The sequence below is a fragment of the Siphateles boraxobius genome, unplaced genomic scaffold (assembly GCF_051911475.1).
Source record: "Siphateles boraxobius isolate OS27281-9 unplaced genomic scaffold, OSU_SipBor_1 269, whole genome shotgun sequence".
NCBI lineage: Eukaryota > Metazoa > Chordata > Actinopteri > Cypriniformes > Leuciscidae > Siphateles > Siphateles boraxobius.
In genome coordinates, this window is record NW_027508886.1 from 937,186 (window position 1) to 958,420 (window position 21,235).

General features: G+C 40.0%; 1 non-coding gene across 1 annotated transcript; it reads left to right on the top strand.

Annotated features, from left to right (window-relative positions):
- The first annotated feature begins 14,369 nt into the window (after nt 1-14,369).
- Nucleotides 14,370-14,443, top strand: trnai-aau (transfer RNA isoleucine (anticodon AAU)). The gene has a single exon. It is a non-coding gene; the product is annotated as a tRNA-Ile (tRNA).
- The last annotated feature ends 6,792 nt before the right edge of the window (nt 14,444-21,235 follow it).

Sequence of the window (21,235 nt, forward strand, 5' to 3'; positions counted from 1 at the left end):
GATGGACAGCACTGGAGAATGCAGGCATCGATCCCACTACCTCTCGCTTGCGCCTACTGCTTCCTACCAATTGAGCCAAAGTAAGCCCACGTGAGCCAATCGTGTTTCTCTGCTGTGGCTTACTTTTGACCAATCACGTTCTCTCCTGTGGCTTACTTTTGACCAATCGTGTTTCTCTCCTGTGGCTTACTTTTGACCAATCGCCTTTCTCTCCTGTGGCTTACTTTTGACCAATCGCGTTTCTCTCCTGGCTCTGCTCCTGTGGCTTACTTTTGACCAATCGGCGACCGCTATTATTATCGTCATCTTTGCAATCTTTGCAACAGGTAAGTCTATTCTTCACGACTGTATAATCGATCATTATTTATTCATAAACAGTGTTTGTTTTTAGACAATTAAACATGCCAATAAAGCTAGCTAGCGTGTAATAGCACACGTTTTCTTCTGTACATGTGAACCTGCAACTTTACCATGATATACAGTAAAAAACATTGTTGTGGTTTTCAATCTTTCTGAAAAATAACTTCGCAGAGATCTTTGATGCCAGAAATAATTAGACTTTATTTTCGAACGCCGTCCCGTTCCATAGAACGGCGCTCTAACGCTCTCTGGTCCTCTGGCCTTCCAGTGCGCTCCCGAGTATCTTTTGGTTCCGAGTTATATACATACATCTTCTTCTAAAGAAGGTAACACACCCTATAGATAGTTTTGGGTAAAGGTCTTTTACCATGTGACTTCTCAGAATAGAATTTTCTGCAGCAAACAACATTCCATTCAAGGTCTTTCACATACACAGAGGAAATCCAAAGTCACAGACAGAAGAAATAATTGTGTCCAAATATATAGCAAAATTACTTGTTTTCTAAATAATAAAATCTTCTACATTCCCTCCTCTGAGGCTTATTAAGCCTCACATTCACTATCTTTTTTCCAGAGTGTAGTTTCAAAATCCAGCTCCCTCAGTTATGCTACCTAGTGACCCAACTGAGTTACCCATTCTCCTTTCCAATTACTGGATTAAGCCACCACACTCCGGAGGAGCACTCGAGCCAAACATCTTCTTCCATACATTTTTATTTCTTTTAGTTGTTCTTTCTTTTTTGTTTAATGGAAAAAGTAAAAGAATCGAGGTCTCCTAGTCAGACAAACTTAAACATTGTTATAAGTGTGTGTATACCTTTGTTCTTGCATTGCATGTTATTGTCACAGTTATGTAGAGTATATCAAACATAAAAGTCTCTTATACTATTGAAAGTTTTCTTGCGGTGTAGATATCCTCTAGGGTCTGGCTCATCAATCATCTTCTTCGTCCTCAATTCCTCATTTAATGGGATCAACATCCAGGGTTTGTAAATATCAATTTGGTTGCCCTCTCAAATTAGTTTTCATTATCTTTTTTCCGCATTTCCATTTGTTTAACCGTGGTTTTCCAACTAGTGATCTTAATATACAAAGTATACAACAGAATAATAACCCACTTTTAATATTGCATCTCCAAAAACATCTCTAATTGAGAAAACCTTAATTTTCCAAACTTTTCATTAAGTTTTCCTTAACTTTTGCTCTTAAGTTTTTCTTGACTCAATCGCTAAATTTTCCTCCCTGCACAATATTATTTAGTAAAAGTGCAACACTGATCACCAAACATAAGTCATTCTACTTTTTTCACATAATTGTTTTCTCCTAATGCAGACAAAGCATTATAATAAATATCTGTTTATTATAGTAGTCTAATTGATTTATTATGCATTTTTGTTCTACTTGATCCATATGACTATTAATTCAGAATATGGCTAGGTAAACATAACTCTCTCGTTTTTATCACTTCTTATGAGAGAATATCATTTCTTAAATTCGAAGAATCCATCTTTTAGTCAGTCAATTTTTGTGAATAGAACACTTTACACCTATCTAATAAATTGCAATACATTTCACTTACTGTCTATTTTATTACCAAATTTAAACAATAAATTCCATTTTGACCTTTTTAATCTCGCCTGTTGCTTCTCATTCTCATTGTAGCTCCTCAGTTCAAGACTAAACTGAATACATTTTTTTCATTTCTACTAATTTCTAAATAATCTATCATGAATAAACTAATTATGTCTCATGTAATCACTCTAACTAAGAAAGCTTCAGAGCAATGTTACATTTATCTCATAAAAGTCATTCAATAAACTCATTAGACAATTAGAAAAATAACTCTAGCAAATAACGTTTTGCACTATCTTACATATTCCTTATATGTACATTTCTTTTTCTTTATATCTAACAATCTAAAAGTTTTTCTATCATCCTTTTAAACCATTAGCATTATAACTTAATCATTATTAAAACTTCCTTGTGTTCGTATGCAACTTATATTTAACGTTCAATATTTCTGTTTAGTTGACATATAATATGACCTTATTTCTGATAGTTTTTCAATCTAAGGATTACTTCTCTGTTAGAAATTTAATTTCTGTTCCTGTCCCTCCTCTGTTGATTTCATTGCTTTTACCCATCTATATCATGTCCACATAATCCATTACCAAGTGATATAATAGTTCTTCTGGTATACTGACATATGGTCTATTTTTTAAAATGCCTATAATTTTATATTCATTTCAATTTTTAATTCCTTTCCTTACTCCCCCCTTTGCGCACTGGTTTAAAACCATTGCGCATCTGGACTGAGAATATTCAAAAGTATTCAATAGTTCAATAATCTGTCCTTCATGTGAATGCCAAATATTTATTTTTGACCCCCCTCTGGTGCCATTAGATTGTTCACAAGGGCTTGTTTGTTACTGAATTTCAATAACTTCTTGTATGTCTATAAACTTTCTACTACTAAGCACTACTTGATATAATTTTAGCTAATCAATTGCATATTGAATCAAAATGTATTCTTATCAATTAAAATTAAAATTTAATATTTGTTAATACTTGCTTTAATTTCAGCTGTAGCCTTAAATTAATTAAGCATACCCTTGTATTGACAAGTTACATCTGAGTACCCATTAAAATTTATTTTAAAGTTATTTTTAGTTCTAATTTTTTCCTTCATGAATTGTCTTAATTCCCATTATGCTATATTAATTGTTAACATTATTTTAGTTTCTTTTCTTAATTAGTCATTATCATTGTTTTCTATGTTGCGTAATATATTTTTCTCCTCAATAATTTTTTGTTTTGATGGGGTTATTATTAAGTTGCTACTGAATCTATTCAAGGGCTGAACATCCAATCATAGGAAAGTTGGTTGATGTTGACTATTGTTTGAGCTTGTACTCATCTCTGTTGAGTCTCTCTTTTGCACAGTTCTTCTCATTAATGTGTTTCTGGTCAAGTTTGTCGTTTCTTCCATTCATGATTTGATCATTCTGTTAACCTTGTCATCAATCATTACATCTTTCACCAGGGTGTCTCCAGTGAGTCGTTCATTGCAATGGACTCTTTTCTCTCATTGTCAGCATGTCCTTGATCCCTCGCTTCAGTTGTGGGGGGTTGCTGAAGTCAGTTGGTGTATTTTAAGTTGAGAGGCATGGACTCAAATGTCACTCTGTTGATCACTTCTTCTGAAATTACAAAGCACAGTTACTGGTTCATTTTGTCAGACTCGTCCCAGAATCCTTCCTGGAATCGAGCTGCTGCTATCTGTAAATTAAAGCTTAATTATTTTTGTTAGTGAAAACAACATGTGATTTCAATCATCTGCTCATCTGTCCCATTGTCCTTCATGATGTTACCTGTAGAAAGGTCATGTGGGCTGAGTGGTGTCCTTTCTGCTTTCATTAACAGCAGGACTTTAATCCATGTATTCCTATTTGTTTTGCATAAATTTGACTTTTCATCATTATTTGCAACTTTTTGCATTTTTCTCACAATAAATTTCCAATGTACTCTTATAATTAGGCAATTCAACTCAGTTATGTCTTTGTCTTGAGTTCGACTATCAACCCACTATTTATTAGGTATCTTGGACAATACTCAACCCACTTTGACAAAAGTTACAAGACAATATTCCATACTTTTGACAAAGATCAACTCCATCATGATATGCTGAAAAGAAAGGCAGATATGTTATGCGCTGCGCAAATGTGGCACTGTTTTTTCTATTTTTATTTTTCTCTTTTCATTCTTTGTTTTTTCATGTTGTTACTTCAGTTCCTGACCAGGAAATTTAACCAAATCCATCCATGGTCATTATTTTATTGAGCAGAATTTGCCCTGTGGGCCCACATGTTAAATTTTAAATACAGCTGTATTGGCAAAATAATTGATTTGCCTTAGTGTCTCTTCAGACACCATCTCTCACTCCATTCACACTCAGTGTCTCTCTCACACACACTGGCCAGCATACACTCTTACAGGTTGTGCTCTAAATGTGGCATCCTATAATTTTAGCCAAGGTCTGATCAGGTCAACACAGCTATGTCAAACACTACTGAGAAGTGTCAATGATCATAAGGTTTAGTTTAACACCGTTGTTATAATCCTTTTTTTCTTTTTACAAATTCTAATAGACTAAGTATTTTAGAATAATAAGCCTGCCAATTGTAATTTTTCAAATGCATTTTGTCATTTGCTTGTCTGATTTTTCCTATTCTTTTTTGTTTTTTGCTCATGAGCTGCTTTAAGAAATAAATTGGAGATCTCTGCATAATCTTGGATCCATGGCCAACAACATTTCCATCTCATTATCCCAGTTTTGACAGCATTTTTTGCGATTTCATAATTTTGGACTTTTGGAGTAATTTTCTCCAATCTATCTCTAAAAAATTATCAAAACAAAATGGAGTGACCAGTATCATTGTTTTGCAAACAATAATTATTATTATTTGACATTTTGTGTCTATCTTTTTCTTTGCTACAGAATAATTTTTCTCATACTTTTAGCCCTATAGTTGTTTAATGTAATAGCCCTCACTATAACAAATCCAGCCTCAGTTTGAACTATTTGGTGAGTTGAGCACCCAGTTCTCTCTTTCAGTGTATTCTCTTTCTTTTTTATATGGCTGGACTTGAACCTACTGGAAAAGCAAAGAGGGTTAGTTTAGCAGAGAATATAAAGAATTGCTTATGGGACCAGTGAATAATCAGAATGAATAAAGTTAATATAATAACTAAATTTGAAGCAGTCTCTAGAGTGATCATTGAAGTTGCCACACCTGTGTTGCCCGTAAGGGAAGGGTTTCGGTCAGTTCTTCTGTTTTTAGATTATCAGTCTGTTAAAGCTTCTTGGCTGTCGCTCTGCATGTGTCGTCAGCCTAGCTGTCACTCAAGGCTTGGTGTAAACAGGAATATAGGCTCTGTTGTTTCTCTGCCCCTTCTCAGTTTGGGCTTTGATAGATTTTGCCACAGCTTTGCATCTCAGGATTTTCCTCTTGTCCTCAGGAAAAAGTCTCCAGTGAAATAGTGAACGTTTCACCTTTTCCAGCATTAAATCAGTCTTTCTCCATTCCAGAAAGTGGTCATCTTCAGAAGGGGAGCTGAAAGCCCCCCACCCTCTCTTCTTCTTCTCTCTGCAGTCGTCTTTGACCTTTCACCTCTTCCATTCGACACTGAAGCCATCTGAAACTTGAACACTCAGAGAGCTGCATAGATCAAATTAGTCTTTATAAATATTTGTTCCTGAGCTATTAGCTCTTTATCTAAATTCCATTCTTTAACCATCTTTTTCCTAGATCTTTTATATTATATAATAATCACTGGTTGACAACAGCAGTTCTCCCATTCTATCTTTAGTAAAGCAAGTTCTTCGTTGCAGGAAAAAAGCAAGCTATTTCTTCATTGCAATATCAGCAATAATCTAACTTTGATTTTCTGAGTATAATACAATTAAATAATTTTCCCTATCATAAAATCAGCCTTCAATCGTTCTTCTGTATTTGCATGCTGTGCTCAAAATAATCTAACATGGTGAATACATTTTTCCTCACCCATTCCCAACAATTCCCATTTACTACAATTCTAAGATTGCTGTAAATTATTTATGACTGTTGAAACTTGGTCACCCAATCTTGTTCACTTTTAGCACACTGCACAAGTTATTTTTTCCTTAGCACAAACTTAATTATCTACAATGGAATCATTTTTCTCACTTTGTCTTCAGGGATAATGAGATACAAATTTTAGACGTCTTCAGATATAAGATAGAATATATTAAGCACGTGCATTCTTATTTATTTGTCCATTAATATATATCAGTCCATTTATTAATATATATTTTATACTTTAACTTATTTATACTACAATAATCTGCAAGACTAATATCTTGAAACAATTGTTTTCTTTTACTATTTCCTTTACTTTTAATACTCATTTATACATTACTTGTCTCTCAAGCACATTCACACATTCCTTGTCACCTATTTTTAACCACAGTCACAGTCAAGCAGACACACAGGACAGGATCCTACATTCACTCTACTCACACAACACATTGACAATACAATAACTTTAAACTATAAGACATCAGCGATTCACTTCCTCCGACACAACAGAGTCATATACTACATAGCTTTTCCGTACAGTCCCTTGTTAACCTATAACAAGGCGGTAACCAAAAGCTAAACTTATCTGTGCAATATTCGCCATCCTTCCAGGCCCTCTTGGCGAAATCCACATAAAACTTACCCAGTCCCTTGTTAACCTATAACAAGGCGGTAACAATAAACCAAACTTAATCTGTGCACATGCAATTAATTTATTATCCTCAAGGCCCTCTTAATAAGTAACACAGAGTTCTGGTAACCTTTACCAGTATACTTAATGATACCCAATACCATTAAAATCTACAATAAGTTGGTAACCTTTACCAGTATACTTAATGATACCCAATACCATTAAAATCTACAATAAGTTGGTAACCTTTACCAATAAACTCAAACTCTTGCTAATCATCCATCCAGGCCCTCTTGATTTAGCAAACACAGATTCTTACATACGTACGACAAAACCTTTAGCGGCACATCAGCAGTACCAATATTCATACAATCTACATCAGATTATATAAATACTGGCAAACACTAATGGGAGCTCCACCGCGCTTTAACACATTACTTGACATCATCAACAACAATAGACACTTATTTCTAGAATCAAAGATCCTCTTTTCAATTTTTTAGTTCTTTAAACTTGGAGAAGCATTTTTAAAGGGTCTTACCACTCTGGCTCACTGGTGACAACACATACTTTTTCAAAAGCAAAAATTTGCTCACCTCAAATTACAGTGGCCACTGTTGTCTGTGTCGGTCACCAGTGTTGCCTTTCGTGGTTCCTTCAGCCTCAACCCAAGTCCTGCCGGGGTCGCCAAATGTTGTGGTTTTCAATCTTTCTGAAAAATAACTTCGCAGAGATCTTTGATGCCAGAAATAATTAGACTTTATTTTCGAACGCCGTCCCGTTCCATAGAACAGCGCTCTAACGCTCTCTGGCCCTCTGGCCTTCCAGTGCGCTCCCGAGTATCTTTTGGTTCCGAGTTATATACATACATCTTCTTCTAAAGAAGGTAACACACCCTATAGATAGTTTTGGGTAAAGGTCTTTTACCATGTGACTTCTCAGAATAGAATTTTCTGCAGCAAACAACATTCCATTCAAGGTCTTTCACATACACAGAGGAAATCCAAAGTCACAGACAGAAGAAATAATTGTGTCCAAATATATAGCAAAATTACTTGTTTTCTAAATAATAAAATCTTCTACAACATGCCACTACTGTCAAGATAATTAGCCGACCGCTAATTGAGCTATATCCTCCTTAAACCATTTTTTTGTTGTTGTTAATTTAGTATTTTTTTGTGTCATTCATTACATTATTTTGACCACAAGAAGATTTTTACTAAAACCTTTAAAAAAAAAAGTTTAATTCATATATGTTATACTATACTATGTTATACACCAGTATACATATTTATGTTATCTTTTTAAATACTATGTTATACATATTTAAAAAGACATGAATAGGCAAAAACAAGTGTTTTTTTGTTTCAACAAATGATTCTCGACTATGTTATAAAAGATATACCAAAACGATTTGATATACCATTTTAAGTTTTAGATCTGTTTGATGATCATATTATTATGAATTGTCATAAACGCCTTTATGTTATATTTGGTGTTTCTTAGTAATCTCTGCCACAAAACCTAAACAAAACAAAAACAAAATAATTTATTACATAAAAAGCAAATGCTGTAGTAAAATACTTTCAGTTGGAATATGACAGCTATGTAACGTTCTGTTTATGCCTGTGTCCTTTCAGATTATGTATGCATACCCGGTTTTACGCAGAACCTCTGAGGGTCGACTCCTTATGGGGCCAACTGAGGAGGCCAATAGGAGGGAGATCGTGTTGGCAGGTAGGGCCAGGTGTAAGGAGGAGGTCCTGGCTGAGGCCACTGCCTTTGTGAGGCAGAATGGAGGGAATCCTGGAGACCAGTACCTGGTTCTGGCTCACTGCAAGATCCAGTTTGGGAAACACCAGGGTCAGAGGTTCCTGTGGCTGCTGGAGAACTCACTGGGGTATGCCTGCTATCTGGTCAGCAGCATTTTGGGGGAGGAGGAGAGGGACAACCCGCTGTCGGCCAACAAACACCTGTTCCTCAGATACACCTCGCAGATCAGGGAGGTAGGCGAGGCTGTGGAGGTGTATCAGAAAAAACAGGCCATGCTGCAGGAGGCCCAGAGGACAGGAGACTCTGGATGTCTGATGGTGGAGTTTGGGGATTTTAAGGGTAGGTCAATGAAGGAGGTGTATGAGGACCCAAGCAAGGAGGCCCAGGCTCTCATCACCTACCTGAAGAAGGCAAAGGCCAGGCCTAACACCAATATGGCCCTTTTCAAAGCATACGTGCTGAAGAGGCAGGCTCCAGCCCACGTGCCCACCACCACTGTGCCCACTGCATCTGTCCTCACTGCTGCTGTACCCACTGCCACTGTGTCTGTTCCTCCTCCACCTACTGCCACTAAGAACAGGCCACTGCTGGCGACCAATGTGAAGGCCCTGTTGGCGCGGGGGAAGCATTTATCTGCTTCACAGCTGGCACAAAAGATTTTGTCTCCAGCCAAACCCTGTAAGTGATTTGCAAGCTTTAAAATCATTACAGTATATATTATGCAGTATATATGTCTAACGAAAATACGTGTTCAACAGCTGCAGGACCACGTGTACCACCTGCGTCTGAGTCCGCAGCCCGGAGACAGCTCTTTACATGTGGTGAGTATCACTTAACGCATACAAGTGTGTTGGTGACATGTGCTTAGTGTTTTATGTTATTTTACAGACTCTGCTGCTACGGATTTTTTTGAGGAGGAAGATGACCTGGAGATGGCAACTGTAGCCTCGCAAGCTGAGGAACAACTTCCTCAAGGTATGTAAATCTTAAACAATATTTTACAAACAATTACAAATAAAACAAAACAGTCTTTTTTAAATGACATATTATTTTATTTCACAACACAGATGTAGCGACAATGAGTCTTACATTAAATTAGCTCAAATTATATATAGGGAATTTAATAATTAATCATGAATGATTAATATATTGCACATTACAGTTAAATTATCGAAGCTGAAAATAGATTGATTGTATATATGAATGATCACCATAATGGGTTATGGTTCGTCATTAATATATCAATAGTCTTATTACAGATTGATTATATGAGATAACCTTAAATGGAATTAATTTAGTTATCGAACAATCTGTTTGTCCAGCAAACGTCCGTAATATTAACATCAATTTTCAACAAAAATTATCTCTTTCTTATAATTCCAAAAAAGCTATTTTCTGGCCAGGAAAAATCACCTTCTTGTTATTATAAAATTTAGGTTACTGAAATAGCAACGAATTGTAAAGCTTTGTAGCTAAAGGGTCGAACACTTCATTGACTTTGTAAAAATGAGCACTTTAGACCATTAGCAATCAAGAATATAATGGTTTTAATAAAAAGAACCTTACCTACTTGCCACGGAATAGGGGGTTTTCGGACACCTCTAGTGGGCGATAGAGAGCATATTGCCCCCTGACCGCCCCCGCCCCCCCCAACACCCCCACCCCCCCCATCCCACGAACCCACTATTTGTCCAATAACCCACTATATTGGGCAAATGCCCCCCCACTGACCAGAGCTATGGAAATCCCACGTAGCATTTATTACATTATAAAAAATAGTGGGTTCGTGGACAGTGGAAGTTTGGGATGGGACTTGGTGCTACGGACTCTGGGGGGCCCCCTGAGTGCAGTAAACTAGTTTTTATCAAGAAAAAAACTTAAAAAAAATTGCCTATCACAGAAACTGTCAGATCCCACGTAGCATTTGTTCCATTGTAAAAATAGTGGTCAGTGGAATTATGGGATGGGACTTGGTGCTACGGACTCAGGGGAGGCCCCTGAGTGCAGTAAAATGGTTTTCATCATGATAGCAACTTTAATTCAAATGTCTATCAGAGAAACTCTCTGAATCCCCATTCAATCGATGGCACGTGGGATTGTGTCCAATTACAGTTTATTGCATGAAGGCCGGGGTTAGTACTTTTCAAAAACAGTGGGTTATTGGACAAATAGTGGCTTCGTGGACAGTGGAATTATGGGATGGCACTGGGTGCTATGGACTCTGGGTGGCCTGCTGAGTGCAGTAAATTAGTTACCATCATGACAGGAACTTTAATTCAAATGTCTATCAAAGAAACTGTCTGTATATCCCCATTCAATCGATGGCAGGTGGGATTGTGTCCGATTGCAGCTTATTGCATGAAGGCCGGGGTTAGTACTTTTCAAAAATAGTGGGTTATTGGACAAATAGTGGCTTCGTGGACAGTGGAATTATGGGATGGCACTGGGTGCTATGGACTCTGGGTGGTCTGCTGAGTGCAGTAAATTAGTTACCATCATGACAGGAACTTTAATTCAAATGTCTATCAAAGAAACTGTCTGAATAACCCCATTCAATCGATGGCAGGTGGGATTGTGTCCGATTGCAGCTTATTGCATGAAGGCCGGGGTTAGTACTTTTCAAAACTTTTCAACGGGAAGTTTGCCCAATATAGTGGGTTATTGGACAAATAGTGGGTTCGTGGGATGGGGGCGTGGCCCGGGAGTGGGGGGGGTGGTCCCGTGACTTTTGGTAAATATAGTGGGTTATTGGACAAATAGTGGGTTCGTGGGACGGGGGCGTGGCCAGGGAGTGGGGGGGGGGGGGGGTCAACGGGAAGTTTGCGCCATATAGTGGGTTATTGGACAAATAGTGGGTTAGTGGGACGGGGGCGTGGCCAGGGAGTGGGGGGGGTGGTCCCGTGACTTTTGGTAAATATAGTGGGTAATTGGACAAATAGTGGGTTCGTGGGATGGGGGCGTGGCCAGGGAGTGGGGGGGGGGGGTCAACGGGAAGTTTGCGCCATATAGTGGGTTATTGGACAAATAGTGGGTTAGTGGGACGGGGGGGGGGGGTTGGGGGGAGGTCTGATCACTCTAGTGGTCAATCGGACAAAAAGTGGGTTAGTGGGACGGGGCACGTGTGGCGCCCCACCAAGGACGAAGGCAGAACTGCTTAGGGTGGCTTCGGGGCACTCCCGTCGGGCCCCTGAGGGGGTTTCGGCGCGCTCGTCCGCCAACCACCGTCCGATTCCCATCGGCCCAATGACTGAATGGACGCTTTTTATTTTTATGGACTAGCTAGAGAGAGATAGAGGATGAGAAAGTGAAACTGACGGTCAGGATGAGAGAGATCACCGGGGTGATCGCAGCATGGCAAAAATCACAGACAATAACCCTTAGAGAGGCAACAAGAAATCACATCAATCAAATCAAATCAATAACCTATACTTGCGTATATGGTTCTCTTTGTGTTGCTGAGGAACGCAGAGTCGTATGCGTGTTTGTCCTTCGGTGCTATAGGCTTGTTCTCTCTTGTCTTCCGGGGCGAGCAGACTCGCGGGAAGTTTTATAGGTTCACCGAACGTGAAGTTACCAAGGAAATAGTTCAGAGTTCATCTCCCTCGGGAGGGAGAGGCGAAAATGAAAATAAAACTTAGTAAAGAAAGGAAAAGAAAAGAAACGCGGTGTAAAGCTCCCTAAGGAGCCATGGGACCGGAAACCTCTCACAGGGAAAGTGCTCTCTTGAGAAACTCCTTTGTCAGTTTCTTATAGAGAGGAGGGGTTCACGCCTGCTTCGCGTATGTGACCCAATCATCGTAGAGCATCTCGAGCGGGAAAAGTTCTTCTTTGTCTTGTCAGGATAATTGATGATGCTATAAATTTTTTTCATTTCTAGCCAGAAAGATTGTACACACAGAACAATACATTTTACTGTAATATCCTGTGTATGACTGGTTTAGTCAAAACAAGACGGTCAAACCGGTACCAAGAATGGCCGGAACGAGTAGAAGAAACATAAAGTTACATTCATATGCAGAATTACACACATTTAATGTTCACTCACACGACTATAAAGCCATAATACCGGCTACCATGACCTAGGAAAGATCAAATTCATGTTTATACATTTCTTAAGTGGTTATACTTATAGAAAATATAAGATTGCAGAGTCTATTAGTCTTTCTTCATCAGAATTCAAGTGGGAGCTGTGATTCCCTTGGAATTCCTTTTGGGGGTCATAAAGTTTTATGACCTAGCAAGAGGGAGAGTTACAGAAGATGATCCTGTTAGGTAATCTTTCGTTAGAAATACACTTAAGATTTGAAGTTACAGACCAGTCTCCAATTACATCTATAGAATAAGACAAAACTAATTAGATATGCATGCATACAGGAAGGTTAGATACAATTCTGTGTTATATACATTAAGGACATTCCTATCCTAAGTTGCACACAAAGGACGTTTGTGTGCGGGTATGTGTGGTGTGTGTGTGTGTGTGTGTATCCTTAGGGCATATTGTCCATCCGTGGTGTGCACCATGTGAGGGTTTCGAGAACAACGGGACCTGTTTCTTGATTGCGCAATGCGTCATAAATGGAGTTAATCAATGACCTGCTGGCAGACATTGGGGCACCATTTCACATGATTCAAGGTTTTGTGAATTAAACATATATGTGTTCATATTTGTTCAGTAGTGAAAGAAAAACAGGATTTGGTCAGTCGCTACACAGAGGAATGGCACTTCTCAGGTGTCAATCTACATTCACTCTTTGAGTGAACATCCTCAAAGGAAAAAAGATAATTTAAAGGTGTATGTAAAAGGTTTTATTTAATTTTTTATCGTAATCACTGACTAAAGCTCATTCTTGTCATCTCACACTTCCCCCACTCCCCTTGGAATAAGTGGCTGTTGTAGTGTTTGGTCTGCTTCGCTTCACACTTGGCTGATCCCATCTTTTTTTCTTCTTGCATTTCTTCTAATGGTGCTTGGATGAAAAACAGGATAATTTTCACTGCTTCCTTCCATCTTTACATCATCATGTCATCTCTCTACTAATCATATATGCTTTGCAATAAACCTTGTAATCGCAGTAGCTGTCCAGCAGAGCTGAGAAAGTCATGCAGTGAAAGTCTAAAACAATAAGATAATTTTGTTGTGTTTTTTACGCTCCAGCCACTGCAGGCTCAAGAGGCCCTGCTCCTGCCCCGGCTCGTGCTACTGCCCCTGCTCCTGCCCTTTATCCTGCTCCTCCAGCATCGTGGACCCCTGACCAGGTGTCCCAGTCGCCTGCAGAGCTTCCTGTCCACTGGAAAGAGCAACTCCCATCTTTCCAGCAAGGCCTTCAACCCCTGTCCCTCTGCACCAGGACCATCCTCACTACAGCCACACACAGGACTGCAGCGCCCTGCCCAGCCTCCTCTGCAGTCTCCTCCTCTGCGCCCTGCCCAGCCTCCTCTGCAGTCTCCTCCTCTGCGCCCTGCCCAGCCTCCTCTGCAGTCTCCTCCTCTGCGCCCTGCCCAACCTCCTCTGCAGTCTCCTCCTCTGCGCCCTGCTCAGCCTCCTCTGCAGTCTCCTCCACAGCCTTCTGTCCTGCCAAGTGCTGCCTCTGCTCCTGCAACATCAACTGTGTCCAGTGTTGCAGACCAGGCTCCTGTAAGTAAGCTTCTCATTATTCGTGTGCAGGTGCTGCAGCGTGATTTCCAATGACCACAAAAAAAGAGGCCGCATTTCCTCTGTGCTGGAAACTTTGCACTGGCTACCTTTTAATTGTAGATTTAATCAAAAAATTGCGCTTTAAGCCATGCAAGCTGAAATGTTTGCGGCCCGGCAGCAGCAAGGAGGATGTATGTTTCGGTCTAGGGGTATGATTCTCGCTTAGGGTGCGAGAGGGCCCGGGTTCAAATCCTGGACGAGCCCATTATTAGGCTTTGTTTTTAATCTCTTCAGCCTGATTAGGGCAACCAGGATATTTCTGAGAAATTGGGGATAAAATGTGCAAGAGAGAGGCCGGTTAGCTCAGTTGGTTAGAGCGTGGTGCTAATAACTTCAAGGTCGCGGGTTCGATCCCCGTACGGGCCACTCATTTTCTCTCTGGGGCCTCTCCGTAAAAAGGATGGACAGCACTGGAGAATGCAGGCATCGATCCCACTACCTCTCGCTTGCGCCTACTGCTTCCTACCGATTGAGCCAAAGTAAGCCCAAAGTAAGCCCACGTGAGCCAATCGTGTTTCTCTGCTGTGGCTTACTTTTGACCAATCGCGTTCTCTCCTGTGGCTTACTTTTGACCAATTTTGTTTCTCTCCTGTGGCTTACTTTTGACCAATCGCCTTTCTCTCCTGTGGCTTACTTTTGACCAATCGCGTTTCTCTCCTGGCTCTGCTAGGGTGGCTTACTTTTGACCAATCGGCGACCGCTATTATTATCGTCATCTTTGCAATCTTTGCAACAGGTAAGTCTATTCTTCACGACTGTATAATCGATCATTATTTATTCATAAACAGTGTTTGTTTTTAGACAATTAAACATGCCAATAAAGCTAGCTAGCGTGTAATAGCACACGTTTTCTTCTGTACATGTGAACCTGCAACTTTACCATGATATACAGTAAAAAACATGCCACTACTGTCAAGATTATTAGCCGACCGCTAATTAAGCTATATCCTCCTTAAACCATTTTTTTTGTTGTTGTTAATTTAGTATTTTTTTGTGTCATTCATTACATTATTTTGAGCAAAAGAAGATTTTTACTAAAACCTTTAAAAAAAAAAGTTTAATTCATATATGTTATACTATACTATGTTATACACCAGTATACATATTTATGTTATCTTTTTAAATACTATGTTATACATATTTAAAAAGACATGAATAGGCAAAAACAAGTGTTTTTTTGTTTCAACAAATGATTCTCAACTATGTTATAAAAGATATACCAAAACGATTTGATATACCATTTTAAGTTTTAGATCTGTTTGATGATCATATTATTATGAATTGTCATAAACGCCTTTATGTTATATTTGGTGTTTCTTAGTAATCTCTGCCACAAAAGCTAAACAAAACAAAACGATTTAAGCATGGCATGATACCAGCAAGATTGTACCAAGAAGTGTTATTTATTTTCTTATTAATAAGATCATCACACTATTTACAATTTGTACACAAGGCAATTCAAAGTGATTCACAGTTGTATAAAAAACAATAATGCTTATGCTCATAATAATAATAATCATTAATTATTATAATATTATAATAATTAATTACATAAAAAACAAATGCTGTAGTAAAATACTTTCAGTTGGAATATGACAGCTATGTAACGTTCTGTTTATGCCTGTGTCCTTTCAGATTATGTATGCATACCCGGTTTTACGGAGAACCTCTGAGGGTCGACTCCTTATGGGGCCAACTGAGGAGGCCAATAGGAGGAAGATCGTGTTGGCAGGGAGGGCCAGGTGTAAGGAGGAGGTCCTGGCTGAGGCCACTGCCTTTGTGAGGCAGAATGGAGGGAATCCTGGAGACCAGTTCCTGGTTCTGGCTCACTGCAAGATCCAGTTTGGGAAACACCAGGGTCAGAGGTTCCTGTGGCTGCTGGAGAACTCACTGGGGTATGCTTGCTATCTGGTCAGCAGCATTTTGGGGGAGGAGGAGAGGGACAACCCGCTGTCGGACAACAAACACCTGTTCCTCAGATACACCTCGCAGATCAGGGAAGTAGGCGAGGCTGTGGAGGTGTATCAGAAAAAACAGGCCATGCTGCAGGAGGCCCAGAGGACAGGAGACTCTGGATGTCTGATGGTGGAGTTTGGGGATTTTAAGGGTAGGTCAATGAAGGAGGTGTATGAGGACCCAAGCAAGGAGGCCCAGGCTCTCATCACCTACCTGAAGAAGGCAAAGGCCAGGCCTAACACCAATATGGCCCTTTTCAAAGCACACGTGCTGAAGAGGCAGGCTCCAGCCCACGTGCCCACCACCACTGTGCCCACTGCATCTGTCCTCACTGCTGCTGTGCCCACTGCCACTGTGTCTGTTCCTCCTCCACCTACTGCCACTAAGAACAAGCCACTGCTGGCGACCAATGTGAAGGCCCTGTTGGCGCGGGGGATGCATTTATTTGCTTCACAGCTGGCACAAAAGATTTTGGCTCCAGCCAAACCCTGTAAGTGATTTGCAAGCTTTAAAATCATTACAGTATATATTATGCAGTATATATGTCTAACGAAAATACGTGTTCAACAGCTGCAGGACCACGTGTACATCCTGCGTCTGAGTCCGCAGCCCGGAGACAGCTCTTTACATGTGGTGAGTATCACTTAACGCATACAAGTGTGTTGGTGACATGTGCTTAGTGCTTTATGTTATTTTACAGACTCTGCTGCTACGGATTTTTTTGAGGAGGAAGATGACCTGGAGATGGCAACTGTAGCCTCGCAAGCTGAGGAACAACTTCCTCAAGGTATGTAAATCTTAAACAATATTTTACAAACAATTACAAATAAAACAAAACAGTATTTTTTAAATGACATATTATTTTATTTCACAACACAGAGGAATGGCACTTCTCAGGTGTCAATCTACATTCACTCTTTGAGTGAACATCCTCAAAGGAAAAAAGATAATTTAAAGGTGTATGTAAAAGGTTTTATTTAATTTTTTATCGTAATCACTGACTAAAGCTCATTCTTGTCATCTCACACTTCCCCCACTCCCCTTGGAATAAGTGGCTGTTGTAGTGTTTGGTCTGCTTCGCTTCACACTTGGCTGATCCCATCTTTTTTTCTTCTTGTATTTCTTCTAATGGTGCTTGGATGAAAAACAGGATGATTTTCACTGCTTCTTTCCATCTTTTCATCATCATGTCATCTCTCTACTAATCATACATGCTTTGCAGTAAACCGTGTAATCGCAGTAGCTGTCCAGCAGAGCTGAGAAAGTCATGCAGTGAAAGTCTAAAACAATAAGATAATTTTGTTTTTTTTGTTTTGTGTTTTTTTACGCTCCAGCCACTGCAGGCTCGAGAGGCCCTGCTCCTGCCTTTGCTCGTGCTACTGCCCCTGCTCCTGCCCCTTATCCTGCTCCTCCAGCATTGTGGACCCCTGGCCAGGAGTCCCAGTCGCCTGCAGAGCTTCCTGTCCACTGGAAAGAGCAACTCCCATCTTTCCAGCAAGGCCTTCAACCCCTGTCCCTCTGCACCAGGACCATCCTCACTACAGCCACCCACAGGACTGCAGCGCCCTGCCCAGCCTCCTCTGCAGTCTCCTCCTCTGCGCCCTGCCCAGCCTCCTCTGCAGTCTCCTCCTCTGCGCCCTGCCCAGCCTCCTCTGCAGTCTCCTCCTCTGCGCCCTGCCCAGCCTCCTTTGCAGTCTCCTCCTCTGCGCCCTGTTCAGCCTCCTCTGCAGTCTCCTCCACAGCCTTCTGTCCAGCCAAGTGCTGCCTCTGCTCCTGCAACATCAACTGGGTCCAGTGTTGCAGACCAGGCTCCTGTAAGTAAGCTTCTCATTATTCGTGTGCAGGTGCTGCAGCGTGATTTCCAATGACCACAAAAAAAGAGGCCGCATTTTCTCTGTGCTGGAAACTTTGCACTGGCTACCTTTTAATTGTAGATTTAATCAAAAAATTGCGCTTTAAGCCATGCAAGCTGAAATGTTTGCGGCCCGGCAGCAGCAGGGAGGATGTATGTTTCGGCTCATTGGTATAGGGGTATGATTCTCGCTTAGGGTGCGAGAGGTCCCGGGTTCAAATCCTGGACGAGCCCATTATTAGGCTTTGCTTTTAATCTCTTCAGCCTGATTAGGGCAACCAGGATATTTATATCCCGGGTTTCGGCAGAGGAACCACGTCCGCCTCTTTTAGTCTACCTGATTCCACCTAGCCTCATCTCTATCTGCCTCTCAGACAGCCAGCTATCAGGAAGTGTTGGTTCCATGGTGTAATGGTTAGCGCTTTGAATCCAGCGATCCAACATTTCAAAACAGTACGTGAAGGAAGCAGTACGTTCGAAACATCAGTATTCATAAAAGAGTAGGGGAGAAGTTCCCGGATGGCTTACTGCTTCCGGCCCGATTTTTGAGTGCTCAACCGATGGATACTCTTCTATCCCAGGAGGCCACGCGAGAGCATACGTCATTATCAAACATCACGGAGATCAGCGACGCCGGGGGTTTTCAAATGTGAGTAAACACGGTTCCTTATGTGTTAAACTACAATAGAGTAGACGTTTTAACTGTTGAAGGTGTAAAGTAGTTAGACAGTATAGTATAGTTGTGATTTTGCTGTAAAACATGTTTTGTATAGCTAGCTAACAGGGGAGCTCTAAGCACACGTAACGTCTCTAAAGTGGATTTACATAACCATATACATCTTAAACACGCTTATTTAAAATGTCATTTTACATCTGAAAGGAAAATATTGTAAGTATTGACATATTGCAGATGAGCACATCACAACATGAAAAAGACATCAGAGTGATGTATGTGTGGCATTATCATAGGATAGGATAACGTTAATTCACTGTTGTCAACACTGTTGACATTAGACTAATGTGCCGAAAATAAGGTAAATAAACAAATCTATAAAGTAACTAAACATGTTTTTATTCAGACTGGTGTGAGCACTGAGGATGAGGAGCCCAGAGCTGAATCCTGGAAACGGTGCCATGGATGAGACTGTCATAAGATCTCTCCATCTGCCCTTATCGCCTCAGATTGTGAAGCGCAGCGCAGCAACAAGCTCCGGCACGAAGGCACGGTCACCTCTGGTGAATTCATCAGAATAAAGCCGCAGAATGGGAACCGCTGTGTTGAGATGGCAGTAGGATGTGGGCTTCAGTGCCCAAATACATGCTTGTAGTTTGAATAAAGATTTGTTTCATGTGCATGCATTTGTTTATTGTGTGATGGTTACTTTTATTTGTTCTTTTACTCATTTATTCATGTTTCTTATTGTTGTCAGTATATAAAATATAATTATTTAATGTATGCATTAATTCATTGCTTGACTGACAATTGAGATGTTCACGTGTATTCATGCATAATTCAATTCAATTCAACTAAAATTTATTTGTATAGCGCTTTTCACAATACACATTGTCTCAAAGCAGCTTTACAGAAATTGCATTTCGGAAATGTACATAGAAAAATACAGTTAGTTAATCAAGTATTAATTTATGGCATAACATATCGCCGGCTTTGAGTCGTCTCTTCACAGGCGTCGAGTCGTCTCTTCACAGGCGTTGAGGCATCTGAAGTCTCCGTGAGAGGCTGGATACAAACTGGAGCTGACGAACGCTATTTACCTCGGGACTAGCGTCCCGAGATAACAGCAGAAAGGCAGATGGGAAATAATTAGCATAGCTGATGTTCATAATGTTAATGCATTCAAACTGATTCAGCAGTAGTATCAAAGGTTAAGCATTAAGTGAATGCTTGGTTAAAGAGATGCGTCTTTAATCTAGTTTTAAACTGGGACAGCGAGTCTGAGTCTCGTACAATATCAGGAAGGCTATTCCAGAGTTTAGGAGCTAAATGCGAGAACGCCCTCCCTCCTTTAGTGGACTTAGATATCCTAGGAATGACCAGAAGCCTCGAATTTAGTGATCTTAAAGAGCGCGATGGATTGTATGGCGATAGAAGGTCTGTTAAATACACAGGAGCTAAACCATTTAGGGCTTTATAGGTCAGTAGGAATACTTTGTAATTGATACGTAACTTAATAGGTAACCAGTGTAGAGATGATAAAATAGGTGTTATATGATCATATTTTCTTGATCTAGTAAGAACTCTAGCAGCTGCATTTTGCACTAACTGTAGCTTGTTGATTGAGGATGCAGGGCAGCCAGCTAATAAAGCATTACAGTAATCTAGTCTCGAGGTCATGAATGCATGAACTAACTTTTCTGCATCAGAAACAGATAGCATGTTGCGTAGCTTAGCAATGTTTCTAAGGTGGAAAAAGGCTGTTCTTGTAATATATGAAATATGATTTTCGAAAGTCAAGTTGCGGTCTAGTATAACACCCAGGTCTTTTACTGTAGTGGATAAAGTAACAGGACATCCTTCTAAATTAAAGTTGTATTGTAAGGGATTTTGTGGGTAGTTTTTTGGACCAATAAGTAGTACCTCCGTTTTATCTGAATTAATAGCAGGAAATTACACGTCATCCAGCATTTTATATCATTTAGACACTCTGTCAATTTAGATAAGTTAGTGTTTTCATCTGGTCGTGATGAGATATATAATTGAGTGTCATCAGCATAACAGTGGAAATTAATTCCATGTTTTCTTATAATATTACCAAGTGGCAGCATATATATTGAGAATAGCAGAGGGCCTAACACCGATCCTTGCGGCACTCCATAGTCTACTGACGTTATCTTTGATTTTTCCCCATTTAAACAGACAAAATGGTAACGGTCTGATAAGTACGATCTAAACCAGCTTAATGCCTGTCTCTGAACACCAGTGTAGTTTTGTAGTCGATCCAAGAGTATTTTATGATCGATAGTATCGAACGCAGCACTAAGATCGAGTAGAACTAGTATTGAGATACAGCCTTGGTCAGAAGCTAAAAGTAAATCATTTGTAATTTTAACTAGCGCAGTTTCTGTGCTATGATGCGGTCTGAATCCCGACTGGAATTTTTCATAGATATCATTTTCTTGTAAGAAAGAGCACAATTGAGCGGACACAATTTTTTCTAGTATTTTAGACATAAATGGAAGATTTGAGATGGGTCTGTAATTTGCTAAGTTATTTGGATCTAATTGCGGTTTCTTAATGAGAGGTTTTATTACTGCCAGCTTGAATATTTTTGGAACATGACCTAAAAATAAAGACGAGTTAATAATATTAAGAAGAGGCTCTAAGCATAACT